This window comes from Myotis myotis, unplaced genomic scaffold (assembly GCF_014108235.1).
Source record: "Myotis myotis isolate mMyoMyo1 unplaced genomic scaffold, mMyoMyo1.p scaffold_m19_p_9, whole genome shotgun sequence".
Classification (NCBI taxonomy): domain Eukaryota; kingdom Metazoa; phylum Chordata; class Mammalia; order Chiroptera; family Vespertilionidae; genus Myotis; species Myotis myotis.
Genome location: NW_023416401.1, coordinates 74778730 through 74795091, shown reverse-complemented (window position 1 = coordinate 74795091; position 16362 = coordinate 74778730). Strand labels below are relative to the sequence as shown.

Below are 16362 nucleotides of genomic sequence, written 5' to 3'. Positions count from 1 at the left end.
ACAGTGAACACAGGTTCCATTTTTCCACATCCTAACCAACACTAGTAATTCTATTTCTGTGTATTTATCTGAAAAAACAAAAAACGCACACACACACAAAAAAACACTAATTCAGAAAGAAAATATGCATTCCTGTGTTCATTGCAGCATTACTTATAATAGCCAAGATATGGAAACAGCCTAATATATCACATCTTTATCATATCACATCTGTATCTACTCATCTGTTGAAGGGCAGTTAGGTTGTTTACATATCTTGGCTATTTGTGTGTGTGTGTGTGTGTGTGTAGACACACATACATACATAATGGAATACTCCGCCATAATTGCCCAATGTAGTCAACACTTACAAGAGTAGCAAATGTCCCAGAGCCATCGGGGTGACTGTCATGGCCCTGACAGTGATTCCTGACTTCCTCCATGAGATGACATAGGAAAGGCTCATGGACCTGCCCCAGGAATCCTGTCCCAGCCTTGAGCTGGCAGGCGGATCTCACCACACCTCCCTATCAGCCCTTCATGTTGACCCCTTCTCTTCTCAGCATGTTGCCTGGCCCCTCAGTACCTATGGGATGACTTCCAAACTCCAACACATTCATCCATGACTTTGGTCTCCAACACTGTGTTCTGCCACTTTCTACCTTGAACTTTATGCTTTGTTTTAAGTGGACAAAACAGATCTTTCACACCTCGCTCCAGGTCAAGCCTTTGTCTAAAATCATCTATTAAAAGCTTAGCTGAGTAAAAGAATTGTCTCCTCAGGAAGTGTCTGTGCATCTCCAGTTTGAGCTTTCTTTTTATTCTTTGGAAAGCATTTTGTGCATACTTTTACTATCGCCTTTTCCATTCCATTTAACTGGTGCTTATGGTGCTTTCCCAGTAGCCTTCTTGTGGGCAGGAACCATTCCTTCCTCCCCTTCGAGTCTGCAGAAGCCTGCACACAGGGGCGCAGTGAGCGGTGGGTCGTGGCCAGCAGATGTACTGTCAGAACACAGGGTGTGTCCGCTCCAGGTCTGCAGGTGCCTTGTACTTTAGATAGGTACTGTGCACGGCTGGTCCCTATCTTTTTGTTTCTCACTCACACGGATGTACTTTACATGTTTTGTGGCTTTCTTAAATATTGAGGAATTGAAGTTTATCTTTTTGTTTCTCTGTTATCATATCAAGTATGTTTTTGAAACAGACTAAAAGTTTACTGCTTAGTGTACTTGGTTCCTCTTAGAGCAAAGCTTTCTTAAAGAATTATATCTTCTGGCCCTAGCTGGTTTAGCTCAGTGGATAGAGCATCAGCCTTCAGACTGAAGGGTCCCAGGTTCGATTCCAGTCAAGGGCACATGCCCGAGTTGCGGGCTCAGTCCCCAGTGGGGGGCATGCAGGAGGCAGCCAATCAATGATTCTCATTATTGATATTTCTATCTCTCTCTCCCTCTCCCTTCTCTGAAATCAATTAAAAGATAATAATTATGTCTTCTATACAAAATAATGTATCCAGTAAGATCCAACTCATCTTCAAAGCAACCGGTGTTTCGTCTTTGTTTAGTAGGCAACCTACTCAGTCTCCAAAGAGCAGTAGCTAAAATGACAACAAAAAAACACCATGCCCTGAATTATAGTAAGAGATGGAGTTTCTAAAAGTGAAGTTCCTGCTACCCAAGAACCTTTTATCAGCCCGCTGGGCACATAAATTTGGGTGCCTCGTTTCTAACATAGTTTTGGAACTTACTGCTGGCCCACATCTCAGGCTCCCTGGAAATTGGGATTTGTATGCACACATGTGTGGTACTTGGTGCCAGAAAATTTTTGGATGAGGCAGAGCAGCCTGCTGGCTTCCTTTGAGAGTTAGCTTCACTTTGGAGAAAAGCCCAGCAATGGCCTTTGCCAGAAAGTAATCTTGCTGCTGGGGAAACATTCCTCCTCAACCGGCACAGGGTCTCAGAAGAAACCAAGCCACTGCTTGCGCCTCGTCTGTCTTGCTCTGACACTGCGAACAGGCAGCTGATTTGTCAGGATGTGGAAACTTTCACAGCTTCATGAAAGTGCTCTAAGCAAATTTACTTACAATCCAAGTTCATCTTAGTCTTGAAATAAAGGAAGGGATTTTCACTTGTGCACTATTTTCCTTTAAAGACGAACCAATGGCGAACTCATTTAAATGAATATATATGAATAATTAAACTTTGAAGAGGGGAAACACCCAGGTTGCAAATCCAATTGGACCAAAAAATGTCAAAAGTAAAAAATTAGACCTGTATTTGGTAAGCTGTCTCAGCAGATTCTTGGAGTATAACAGTCTAAGGTAGGGTTTGCTTGGCCGACAGACCTCAGTAGTTGTAGAAGGCCTAACGGAAGATATCTGATGTCATCAGCGATCAGGGGATGAAGACAGATGACTGATCAGTATTTTTAACTTAACTTTTTAATTTAATGTGTTTATTATGACAAATTTAGAAATCACATAAAGAAATTACTGTGGAGTTAAACATGTTCTATATTCTAATCCATACCACTGTCTATTCCACTATCTAGTCATCTTTCTCAGTCTTTCTCTGTATGCATGTGCATATATATAGCGTATATACAAACATTTATATATATAAACGTGTGTGTATATATATATATATACACACACACACACACACATGTATATACATACATACATATACATATATACATATACAGGGTATCTGAAAAAATGTATACACACTTTAACAGCTGATTCTATTACATTTTGAAAATGAAATGCATTTTAATTAACACTGCTCTCATAATTATTCAAAGTGTGTATTGTATACACACATTCATATATACACATATTCATATATATATATATATATATATATACACACACACACACATTCTTTTACAAAGATGGGTTCAAATTAGACTTGTAAAAGTTTTCCACATTTGGAGATCTTTTCCTTTCATATGTATTTTGCCACATCATTTTAATATCCAAGTGATAGTCCATTGTATGGATATTCCATACCTATTTAACTTATCTTCTATTGTTAGGCATTGTGTGGGATGAACATATTTGTAGCTATATCTTTGTGTTTATCCATGATTACTTCCTCAGGGGAGAAAAAAAAGTAGAAATGGAAGTACTAGGTCAGAGAGTGTATATGGTTTTAAGGCTGTCTTGATACATTTTTACAAATTGTTCTATAGAGTGGTTGTTCATATCACTACCATTTCTCACTGACACTGTTTGAGACTTTCCATCTGCTTGCAAACTGGAAAGGAATCCTCTTGAAGTGTCAACTGTGTCAATAGAAGTACTCCCTTCTGGAAGCAGCTCTGAGCTGTATTCACAGGAACTAGAGCAGTGGTTCTCAACCTTCTGGCCCTTTAAATACAGTTCCTCATGTTGTGACCCAACCATAAAATTATTTTCGTTGCTACTTCATAACTGTAATGTTGCTACTGTTATGACTTTTAATGTAAATATCTGATATGCAGGATGGTCTTAGGTGACCCCTGTGAAAGGGTAGTTCGACCGCCAAAGGGGTCGCGACCCACAGGTTGAGAACCGCTGAACTAGAGACTAGGCGCATCTCTTTGGCCCCTTGAGTGTGGCTCTTCCACAAAATACCATGTGCGGGCATGCACATACAGTGCGATTGAAACTTTGTGGCCCATGCGCAGAAGTCAGTATTTTGTGGAAGAGCCACACTCAAGGGACCAAAGAGCCGGATGTGGCTCATGAGCCGCGGTTTGCCGACCACTGGACTAGGGCATCCTGCTAACAGCAGCTGGATCCTCTAAGTGTGTCCTGGGCATTCTGATGAGCACCAAGGATTCATCAGCTTGTCCTGTGCTGAGCTACATGCCATAGGGATGCTGCATGCAGTTAGTTCCAGCCTTCCTGATCCTTTCAGACTAAGAGTAGGGATGGAATTTTGGAATATAAAGCTGGAAGGAACTAGGTTCCCAATCACCAGCTGTCAATTATATGAAAAAACAACAACAATGACAAAAAATCCCCCACAAAAAACATCTTTCATTTTCCTTCCTACCTCCCACCTCTTCCCTATTTCTTCCTTATGCTCTCCCTTCCCATTCTTTCCCCCCTCCCTGTCTCCCTCCCTCTCTTCAACTGAAAGGATAAATAAGTCACATTAGGGAGAAAGTAAGATGACAACAAGCAGGGTTACCTCCTTTGCTGTACTGAGTCTTAGCTTCCCTATAGATGACTTTAAGCTTCTAGGAAACTGGCACAGAATCTAATTTGTTGTTCACTCTGTGCCCAGCTTCATACCTGGAACTTAATAGACATAAAATAAATGTGAACTAAGTGATTGCAGTTTCCCGCCTTGATTCATACCAATGTGGAGGCGGTTTTAGAATCAGAGCCTGGCCATAGCTGGAGATGCTCTTGGTGAAATTTTGCATGCATGTCCTGGAGGAATGGTCACATTGCCTGTAAATGCAGTCCCCTGCTAGGTCTGCTTTCTCTCTGCTTTTCTTTCATTTTTGCTACTTTAAACATTGTTTTCTTCTTATTGTTTTTTTCTTGCTGACCTTGAGCGTGAAAGTTTTATACATATAATTGGCAGTATTTATGTTGCTGGTGATTTGGTAATTAGCCTGTGTTTTAGTTGATGGATATTTACTGTGTTTATCTCTGCTGGTTTATTTTATTGGGCCTTAACCATTTTCAAAACTTTGCTTTGCTGTAAGGCCGATTTCTTCTCCAGCTTTTTGTCTCAGTTGTCTTGCCTTTTTTTATGGACCTTTTCCGAACTTTATAGTTGCTGTGAAGTGCCTTAAGGAGCTTGTTAACAAACACAGTCATGGGGGACTTGTGATGAAAGCAACTGGAAGAAGTGGGTTCTTTCCTTCCATTAACAGAGACTAGTGTTAATTACTGACTTTGCTCATTCCGTTTGTCCTTGAATATTATTTCACTGGGAGCCACTTTCAATGATCCGCTCCCAGTGTTTTCTGTTTTTAAAGTAGTCAGAAACCTGAGCTGTAGAACTCAAAGAATAATTTGTCTTTATTTAGTCCCTTTAGGTCTGCACTGTGCCTCACTCATTTTATAATTGCTCAGTCTCAAGCTGAATTGTAAAGATCAATTAGGAAATTAGGCTTTTCCTAGTACAATGATGAAAGGTAGTTATGGACCAAGGTAGTTATAGTTAGTAGCTTTCTTTTACAGTAACATTATGTTAACTTGATTACATGTCACCAGCTCTATGTACTTAACTCATTTGATTGCAGCTTGTTGCAGATTCAATGAAGGGTTTCGGATGTGCCTGTCCATTCTTGTTCCCAGGTCTTTGTACATGGGTTTCCTCCTCCTGTTACACTCAGCATGTGTTTGCCCACACTTCACATGGCGGAATCCTCAGTTTAAGTCTTACTTCCTCATAGAGGTCTTACCAACCCCATCCAAATTTCATAGCCCTGGCCATTCATTCAGTATGTCCTCTATTTTTCCTTGGTAGCACTTTAAATAGTTGGTAATTTTGTCTGTTGGTCCAACTATTTGTTGACTCTAGGTCTGTGTATTTTGAGAGAGAGAGAGAGAGAGAGAGAGAGAGAGAGAGAGAGAGAGAATTGTTAGGCCCTGACTATTGGCAGTGAGAATGGCATCAGGTATTAGACTGGTGGGGTCAGACCAGACCTACATTCAGCAACCTCAGTACTGAGTTCTGGCTAAGAAACAGTTCAAAGCAAAGGTTCAAACTATAATAGAAGGTTTATTTAGAAAGTCATGGAGGTAGAAGAAGTGAGCAGTAGAAGAAATGGGCTCAGGAAACAAATTACAGAGGCACAAGAAAGGCACTTGGAGCTTAGGAGAATGAGAGAGACAGGAAAATGTGCCTTGTGGAGAAGAAGAGGGGGAAGGGAGGGGAAAGCATGGTATGTTCCTGGGTCCTCCATCCTTACCTGAGGATTTCCATTGATTTTTAGAGAGAGTGGAAGGGGGCAGGGAAAGAGAGAGAGAGAAACGTCGATGTGAGAGAGACACATTGGTTGGTTGCCTCCTGCACTGGGGCCAATAATGGAACTTGCAACCAGGTACATGCCCCTGACCAGGAATCCAACCTGCAACCGTTTGGTGAGCAGGCCAATGCTCTAACCACTGGACCACCGGCCAGGGCATCCTCCTAAGGGTTTTTAAGGGTAGAGATTTTAGGGGAAGTCCCAGGAGAGCATCTCAATAGAGCATTCATCAGCTTCCCGGTGTGTCCCTTTAGGGCAGGGGTGGGCAAACTTTTTGACTAGAGGGCCACAATGGGTTCTTAAACTGGACCGGAGGGCCGGAACAAAAGCATGGATGGAGTGTTTGTGTGAACTAATATAAATTCAAAGTAAACATCATTACATAAAAGGGTACAGTCTTTTTTTTGTTTTGTTTTATTCATTTTGAACGGGCCGGATCCGGCCAGCGGGCCGTAGTTTGCCCATGGCTGCTTTAGGGTCATGATCTCCACTGATTTGCTGGTGCCAGTTGAGGGGGTCATTAGTCAGTGCAACTGGTCCTGAGGTCAGCTGTGGAGTCCCTTGTCTGGTTTTGCTGTTTTTCTGGGCCTGGAGCTGAAAAACAACTGAGACCTAGATGCGTTTATTTGTTTCGGGTCAGAACCTTATTATCCTGAGGACTTACTGCTTAAGCCTATTTTCTGGCCCCCTTGTTCATTCACCCTCTAAGGGGGTCTAATCTGTGTGACACATGACTAGCAACAGGCCATGGAGGAACGGTTACCTTGGAGGTGAGATCTTTGTTTTTCCAATTTTGCCTGTTGCTAGGCACTCCAGTGACCTTCTGTACCGGCCCATGGTACTTGCTCTGCTCATGTCTGTCTAACAGCCTACCACATGATGAGGTACTTCCATCCACTCCACCCCCCCCCCCCCCTTTTCCTTTTATCATAGACCATAATTCTAACCTGGATTAGCTATGTCCCACATCAGTGACATCAGATGTTTTGTCACCATCCACAACCCCCATATCTAATGATCTCCTAAAGGTTAATTATCATCATTGTTGGGAATAAATGGAAATGAACCAGAGATTCATAGAAGCAAAAAGGAAGTAAAATGGTAGCTGTAATCACAATAGATTTAAAAAAATGTGAAACAGGTAGTTTGTCTCATTATATATTTAAATGCTTATTACCAAAAAGTAACATTCAGGAATGAATAAAGTAATCACAAGCATTCATAGTCCTTCCACCAAGAAATAATGATTGGTTTATATTTGTAACATCTACTTATATTTTATAGTATTTATAGTTAATTGTACATCATATATTATAATTATTCATTATAAAGAGTATTTAAAAAGCAAAATTGAGATCACACTAGTTATACTGTTCTGTATTCTGCTTTTTTTTTTAATTTTTAAAAAATGTTTCTTTTTTTTAAATTCTCACCCGAGGATATTCTTCCATTGATTTTTAGAGAGAGTGGAAGAAAGGGGGAAAGACAAAGAGAAATATCCCTGTGAGAGAAGCACATGGATTGGTTGTCTCCTACATCAAGCCCCATCCAGGGCCCAGGCTGGGAGGAGCCCTTGACTGGAATCCAACCCGGGACCCTTCAGTCCACAGGCTGATGCTCCATCCACTGAGCCAAACTGGCTAGGGCTCTGCTGTTTCTTTTAATATTTTATTGTGAACTTCGCCCCAGGCCATTGAACACATCTTTCTGTGTTTATATCATAATGTAAAGTTTCCTTATCATTCATTGCTTTGGGAAATTTTTCCCTATTTCCCCCACATAAATTATTGATTGCATTGCAGCTAATCCATTTATGTAAATATTTTCCACTTGGTTAGTTTTTCACCTATATCCATACCTCCCTGAATTGTTCACTTGATGGGAGCTGCAGCTTACATTCCAGCAACAAGGGGAGAAGAGAGAGAAGCCAGAGAGAGAAAAAAAAGGGAAAGGAAGCTTGGAAGACCAAGTACAGAAGAGGCATGACAGTGGAGAGCTGGGGGTGGGCACATGGCCCGCGGAGGCACAAAAGGCACTCCCATTCCCCCGCCAGCCTTAGTCCCATACCTGGCACACATTTCAAGCATTGCTATTTGGGCATGTCAGCATTTTGTCTCTCAGCATGCAACATCAAAGAAGTGCAAATGTGTGAAGCAGATTCTTAAAGCTCTTCACTTCAAGGAGGTATTGTCAAGGCAGAGGAGCTATCGGGCATTTTAAGTCTTTTTTGCATCTTCAAACTTCCCTTTTCTGGTCTCTGTGTTCTCTCTGCCCATAAACATGCACAGCTTTTCTTTCATTAAACTAACCTCTTCTTGGTCTTCGCAGTCTAGATCCCACCACACTGTTCTGTCAGAATCACCTTCCATGTACAGTTCCAACAGTATGAGATTGCTTATATAAATCATGGGGCATCCATATTATAAACTACATGATATTAAACTGTGTTGTAGAATAACAATTAATGATTTGGGGATTTTTTCAAGATATATGTGAAGAGAAAAAGGTTACAAAAAAAGACTCTTTCCTAGTCTCTCATCCATGTGTGTATGTGTATGGCTATGAAGACTAAAGGCTGTATACCATGAGTGCTATAAGAGCATTCATGGTGAGGGGCTTACCTCTGTTTTCTGCATTTACTACTGTTAATTGCTTTCATCTTGAGAGGGTGGGAAGCACGAAAAGTTGTTATTTCTTAAGGCAAAGAGAGTTCTGCATTGGTTGACACCATCCCCTCATCCAGGTATTCTTTGGTGGTGTAATGGGAATCTGGCTCTGAGCCTCATGTCACTGACTTCACATCACTATCCATAGCAGTCATTGGTTGAACACCTACTATGTGCCTTGCCCTCAGCCCTCAGGATATACAGTCAAGTAAGGCAGGTCTCTGTCCTTAAGGAGACCTGGTGGACAGGGGTCTATCTGCATTCTGTGACCTGTAGGATCCCAGGTGGTCTTGGCCCTGGCTCCCTCTTGGGTCAAAATTGTTCTCATACCATCACTCTCCACCGGTTCCACCTGCTTTTGCCATGCTGGTCTTGTTGTGTTCCCAGTGTGCCATACACATTGTCTCCCAGTCATTGGCCTGGCTTCTCCCCCACGTTGGCACCAAATACATATATCCCTTGCTCTCTGCACTCTCTCGCCTGGATTCATTATTTTCCACAGCACTTACCACAAAACATACTGTTCCCCTAACTAGAATGAGAGATTTATGACACCAGTGTCTAGGACAGTGCCTGGCACATTGGTTGTCTGTTGAACAATATAATTAATGGATGTGGGCACTGCTCACTGGTTCCTGTGCCTTTTGTAGAAAACTACAGAGGAAGGAAAGGTAACCCAGGAAGGTTAGTTACCCATTGACATTCTGCCCAGTCTAACTTCTATTTCTTATTACTTCCCTTTATTTATTCAAAGCAATATCCCAACAAGGCTCTCTGCTGCTTCTTTTGCTTGTATAATCTGTCTTTCTTATCCTATTTTTTTGTACTAAATCCCCCACTTTCCACACTATGCCTATTATTATTCTGTTTATCTGTTAAGGCCCATCTCAGACATTAGCTTTTCTGGGAGGCCTCTTTTGCTCCCTGCAGCCATGAGTGCTGTCTCTCCACCCCATATCCTGTTGAAAATGCTTGCATGGCTGAATGAGTGTCAGTAAAATTGCCTGTGCTGCACTGTTCTGGTTTGTTCAGCAGGGAGAAGTACAGCTTGGAATGATGAATTATCTTTAACTTTTAGGATGCCCTTTCTGGGATAAAAGTTGCCATGGTGTGGTTGAGGAAGAGGTAAGGTGGGAGGTAAGAGTCAAGGTTAGGATGGAAGAGGAGTAGGGGAATGTGGGCTTTACTCTCGGCTCTTCTAAAGAGGAGGTCCTCCTGGACGGTGAACCTCTCTCTCAAACTCTTGGGGCCTCTGTCTCCTGTCCTGTAAAGCTAAGGGGGGCCAGAGGCAAGGTGTAAGGCTGTGTGCTGTGTTCAAGGTGTAAGGCTGTGTGCTGTGTTCAAGGTGTAAGGCTGTGTGCTGTGTTCAAGGTGTAAGGCTGTGTGCTGTGTGCGTGCTCTTTTGAGTTTTCATGTAGTTATCACCACCTGTGATGCTTGATCAGGGCTGTCCTGCGTTTAACATGTGGCCCTGGCCATCTTTATTAGAGCAAGTCATACCACTGTTAGGAGAAATAAGCTGAAGAGAAAGTCACTTAAAATGCTCAAATTTTACTATTTTTTAAAGAACTTTTATTTCTTTGAGCACTTTCATTTGTAATCCAAAAGGCTTAAGACTGGCTCCTGGAAAGTCTTTAGTGAGTCTTTTCTAGACCAGGGATTTGGAAGTTTATGAGAAAGCCAACCTCAGAGTACTATAGGTAGTTATGTTATAAACTGATTTTTACCTAAGTGGGGCTTAACTTTACAACCTCTCGGTTAGTTTGCATTGTGAGACCACATTTTGATATATACACCTTGATTTCAGTTGTACATAAGTCACTTCACCGTAGGATAACCTGATGTGTTACACCATGATTTGGGGGAGGGGATAAAAGGAGGCAGGGAGTGAGTGGAATAGCATTTCTAACCCTTTCCACAAAGCAGCTAGCTATTAGCTTTCTAGTGAAAGTTTTCATGAGAGCGGATGATCATGGCAAGACAGCAAGGCCTTTCCCTGAAGAGTTGGAGCCTTGATGAATGGCCAGTTCTTTCTTGTTTCCCTGTGCCTACCTTGGGATGGTAACTGGCTTCTTCTCAATCTTTAAAGAACATTTATGATGTCAAGGTTCTCAAGGTCAGGACCTGAGCAAACTCTAGCATTCAAATCCAAACTTTCTCTTTAGTCTTTAAGATTTCCCTTGGGATTTGCTCATTCATAAGGAGAATTGAGACTGACTGGAAGTTTCTCAGGGTGGTAGGGTGGTGAGAAGGTCAGTCATTCTGGTCTAAACTATTACAGAATCCACTGTGGTCAAAACTAAATCCCTGAGGAAGGATGAGGGAGAGGTGAACCATCTTATCCTGAGATCCAGCCTTTTCTTGCTTCTTTCCATCTATCCCTGATCAGGATCTGAACTGGAACCTCACCCAACATTCCAGGAAAGAGGCTGGAGTTCTTTAAAAATGATGTATACTTGATCAGACCAGCTCAGTACATAATGAACTGTGAGGCCTCTTGTTCACATATTAAAAATTTCAAGGTGACAACAGTAGAGCTTCAAGTGAATATAGGGCCCAGTGCAACCTCATGGATTATACATGCATGAAGGCATTCTTATATTTTATTATAACCTGAATCTGGTAGGAAAAATCCAGGCCTACCCACTGACTGGAATTCTGTCCTTACCTGTTCACATTCCTACTGAAGATATCCAGGTAAGGGACTGCCTGACCTTCAGCTCACCTCCATTGCAGGGTAAGAGCTCCTTTTCAGGCACAGTGTGGCCTGGAGCTCAGCTTCCATTCCAGTCTGTAGCTGCCAGTGAAAGTGTTGGCTGGACTTAAGGAGTCATTTTCCTCCTTTTAGATTAGAAAGTAAAATGACTTCAGAAGTATAAAAGTAATTACCAATGGGTTTTGTTTTCTTTTTACTCTTATTTTTAAGTAAATGGGAGTCATTATTTATCAAAGACATATTGCTTTCAGTAGTAGAAAGCAATCAAGCCTTTTTCCTATTTAGAAACAGGTCATGAAAATGAAGTCATGCTACTTCATTAAGAATTAAAATTGGAATCTCTCTCTGATTTCTTTTTAAATATTTAAAAAAATTTTCAATTTCAGTTGACATACAATTTTATATTACTTTCAAGGGTACAACATAGTTCTGATTTCTTGACTCAGAACTTTAGATTTCAATAGATGGTATTCTTTAGGAGGAGTCAGAGCTGTGGCTCATACAACTGAGTGTGACAGCCGCCTCTGATTCAATACTTTTCCCTTCCCCACCCCAATCACGTGATTGAAAGGGAAATCTCCCAGAGATTCCTGGGTCTTCCCTGCTGCTCTGAGGCCACCCTTCCTCTGACCCATAGTGCACTCCTGATCCATTCACTTCTAGCATCTGCCTCTCCCACTCTTTGCCTCTCCTTACAGTTGTCATCTATTTGTCTTCTAGGAATTTCCTTCTAAGCTTCCCCATCTTTCTAAATCCTGACAGTATATCTCTCTTTTTTAAAATTTATCATTATTGTTGAAAGTATTACAGATCTTACCCCCACACACACCATTAACCCCCGCCACCCTACTCCCTCCCCTCCCCAGGCCTTCGCTGTACTATGACTGCATGTGGATAACTCATCCTGAGAATTTTTTTGATTTCTTACCTTTACCCTTAGCCTTGCTTTGTCCCCACTTACTTACCTATTTAATTAAGTCCTCATCCCCAGCACTTTAGCCATCCTTTTCCTAAATGCTCAATGGTCCTTTGCTTCTCCCACTTGGCAGAGTCCCATCTGAAACCATCAATCTGTTTTTTGTCCTGAAACTGGTCCATTCACTTGTTATAAATAATCTCCATGTTATTTTTCAAAATGCTGACACGCCGAGCTCAAAAGGTTCGCCATCACTGAAAGCCAACCACTCTTCCTCCTCACTCTTAGCAGAGGACCTTACTTCTGACCTCACAGAGAATACAGAAGTCCTAAGAGAACAACACCTTCAAATCTCATGTCTGCTATAGATTCATCCTTTACTCCTTCCTTACTGTTCCAATGGCTGAACTGCCCTTTGCCTTTGTCAGGCTAGCTTCCTCTACTTATACTATGGACCCTATAGGATTCAGGGCTAATATTTATTAACTGCTGATTTCTCAGTTTGTACTCTTATTGGATCCTCTATCCTGTAGGGACTAGGGTTATTTTCGAGTCTATTTTCAGATGAGGAAACTGAGCTTAAGAGATGCTGAGAACTTGTTCCATGTCACATTGGAGCCAGGATTTGATCTGGGCTAGAATAATCCTTGCTCTTAGCCATTGGTTCATCCTTTCTACTCATGCCCAATCAGGGTCCCCTGAGATATCTCCAACCTCTCCCTAATTTTTTATCCCCTCTTTCTTTTGGCTTGTTTATACAGTCATTTAAATAAACGTAAGTCTCCTAGATATTAAAATGAGCTCCCATTTTCCTAAAACTACCATCTTCCCTTTATAACTAAAATTTCCAGGAAAGCTCTCTACCTCATCTACATTCTCAGTCTCCACTTTACTCCTCAGCCCACTGCATTCTGGCCTCAACTCACAGAGGTTACTTCAAGGTCACTGATGACCTCCATGTCATTAAGTTCAATGAATTCTTCTTGGCGTCCATCTTAATTGACTTAATTCCTGAAGCATTTCATATTACAAATCCCTTTCTTGAAGCACCCCCTTCCCTCTACTTCCCTTGTCTACCTTTTCTTGGTCTTCTCTTTCTGTCTTTAACTGCTCACTCCTACCTCATTTGAAGGCCTGTCCTTCTCTGCCAGTCACTGCAGGGTCTGTGGACTTCCAGACTTCGCACTAAGCTCCTTTATTCTCATACTATACATTTGTCCTGTGTAGCCTCAGCCACTATTGTGGTTTTACTTCTTGTCTAGATACTGGTGAATCCCAAGTCTATCTCCATCCTCGATAAAGACCTGACTGCCAGACCTTTGAATCCCCTGCCTGTTGGATATCTCAATTTGGATGATCTTCTGGAATCATTAGATACAACATGTGTAAACTTGATATTACCTTCATGAAGCTAGGATAGAGAAGAGATTACAGTTATGGGCTCTAGAATCAAGAATAGATTCTGCCATTTACTAGCAATATGGACATTGCTCATAGGTAAAATGGGGTAATGATGGAACCTGTATCACACAAGGCCATTTTGAGAGTTAAATGCAAAGTACCTAGAAGCAGGTATAGACCAAGTCTTCAGTGGATATTAGCATCAGTGGATATTAACTACTACCCTTACCTTCACCACCATGAGTGCTAGCACTAGTACAGCTACCACTGCTTCTTGCTCCCCACCCCCCAGCTGGTTTTAACCCCAGTTATCCTCCCTATCTCAGCGGATCCTAACAATGAGAGGCTATTGTTATGGACCTAAAATGTGCAGATGCTCTACAGGTATTTTTCATGTATTATCTCATTTGATCCTGGATACAATCCTTGGAGGTAAGACTTGTTATTTTCTTTAACTTCTGTGAAAATTAAGTATTCATAGTTAATTTTAATTCATTTAATAGTCTCAAAACCACTAGAATTTGTAACCTGGCCAGAGACCTGAAACTCATCTTTGACTCTTTCTTTCTCATCACAAACCCCCAAAATGTAACCAGTTATCAAGTTCTATCAATTCAACCTACTGAATATTAGAGAATGACCTCATTTCTTTATCCTAGTTATCCTAGGTCCTGCCTCCATCATCTCTTATTTATATGACTACAAAAGCTTCCTATTTGTTTCTTCATTTCTCATATTGTTCCCCTTCTTCCTGTTCTCTACAGAACACAAAGTTTATCTGTTTTTCAACAACCCTATTCCAAGACACTTTTCTACCATCATCACAGGGTCAAGTTCAAAGTCCTAAATATAACTTCAAGGCACTTCACTGTCTTGCTTCTGTTGTTCTATTGAGCTTTATGTCTTGCCATTTCTCCCATAGCAAGCCAAGAAGATTTGGTTATATTGCTACTCTCTTGAGTTTCTGTACATTGCCCGAAGAAAAATGGTGTAGTTTAGATATAGGTTTCCTCGGGTAGCTTGCCTTGATTCTACAAACTTACCAATTCTGAGATTAGTACCCTTCTCTGTTATATTACTGTGTTCCTCCTCATTCCTTACTTGTGACACATGTTTTCATTTGACTATTACAGACTGGGAGCCCTTTGGGTGCAGTGACAACATTTCCCTTACAGACTGCTGAATCCCCTGTGCCTAGCACAGTGCCTGACATTGTGCTCATTAAAAATAACAGATGCTCAGGGTGTCATTTTCAAGAATTGAAGATATTAAAACTCACATTTTATGACCTGAGACCATGCAGCTCATTAGCAACAATTGTAGTAGTTGGCTTTAGTACCAAACGTGGATCCAAGTGCTCCCTCTGCTATTTACCTGCTCTGAACCTCACTTTCCTGTTCTATAAAATAGTGCCAATCTGCTGGGGTTGGGAGGACAAAGAGGGGTGTTGCATACTGAGTGTCCAGCCCATCGCCTGCACATTGTAAACATCTCAGGGGATAGGTTTTCCTTCGAACTTGGGGCACCCAACTTTCAGAGTAGCACTTGGCTTATGACCATGCACTTGTGACATTGTCAGAGCAGTGTCTATGGACAGTCACACTGAGCTATTCACAGAAAATAAAAATAGAAAAATAGAAAATAAAGACAATTCTGTTGGGGAAATTCTCTGATTTTGAAAATGTTTTATCCAGAGATTCTTTTTGATTTCATAAGTATCTCTAGAAAGACTAAACTATCCCGAAGTCTAAAAATAACAACTAGGAAACATCCCCAAGGTTCATTTATTGTTATAGGAAAGAGAGTGGTCATATATTAACTTGAATGAAGTTAATACCCACTTAGTGTAATGATTTAAGTGTTACACTTGGAAACTGTCAAAAATCATATATGTATGATTAATTTCTCATGGATGACAATGCCTGTAATCTACAGACTATTTTTATTTGGTAGGAGGATAAATATAATCCTAAATGACAAGTTTCAGTGAAGGACTTAATACTTTTATTGTACATCGCAAATTTAAACATTGCTTATAAAATTAATTAATTGAGTATATTTTGGAACCAGGCTATCTTCTGTTCAAGTCCTGGCTCCAGCACGCCTTATCTTTATGACCTTGGACAAGTCCATTCACATATCCAAGCTTTGGTTCCTGATCCTATTTGCTATTTTAAGGATTTATAAGGGAGACAGGGTAAGCTCACTTGTGAAACATTCAGGACAAGGTCCGTCAGACATCTTATTCTCAATATTGGAGCACAATAAATCAATACCAGAGCTATTTGAAATATTTGTTAGCTCATTGTAAAGATAACTGGTCAATTTGCACTTGCACATTATCCCAGGAAAGTAATCCATGGTGAATTTTTCCATAGTTCAGCTTTTTAGAATATCTGCCAACTACCAAAACAGGAAAATAATGTGAATTACAGTTCATGCTGTTTAATAGAAATAAAGAAATCTTGCACTAATTAAATCTAGTACTTAAGGAAAAAGTCAACTTTTGTTATCAATATTTTAGTGATTTTTTTTTTCAAAATTCCCAATGGCTTAGGCCTCCTTTATTTTGCTACCACTGTGGGGAACCTGTTCATCATCTATCTAGCCTCATGTAACTCCTAGTTAAGGAGGATCTTGACAAACTTCCTGCAGTATAACTATCTGTACAGTAGGAAATATGAATTTGACTACTGCTTACAATTATTACT

At 40.9% G+C, this 16362-nt stretch overlaps 1 protein-coding gene across 10 annotated transcripts in view; it reads left to right on the top strand.

Annotated features, from left to right (window-relative positions):
* The window catches only part of KIF16B (kinesin family member 16B), a 278501-nt gene that overhangs the window by 166090 nt on the left and 96049 nt on the right, over positions 1–16362 (top strand). The gene's annotated exons all lie outside the window — the stretch shown is intronic.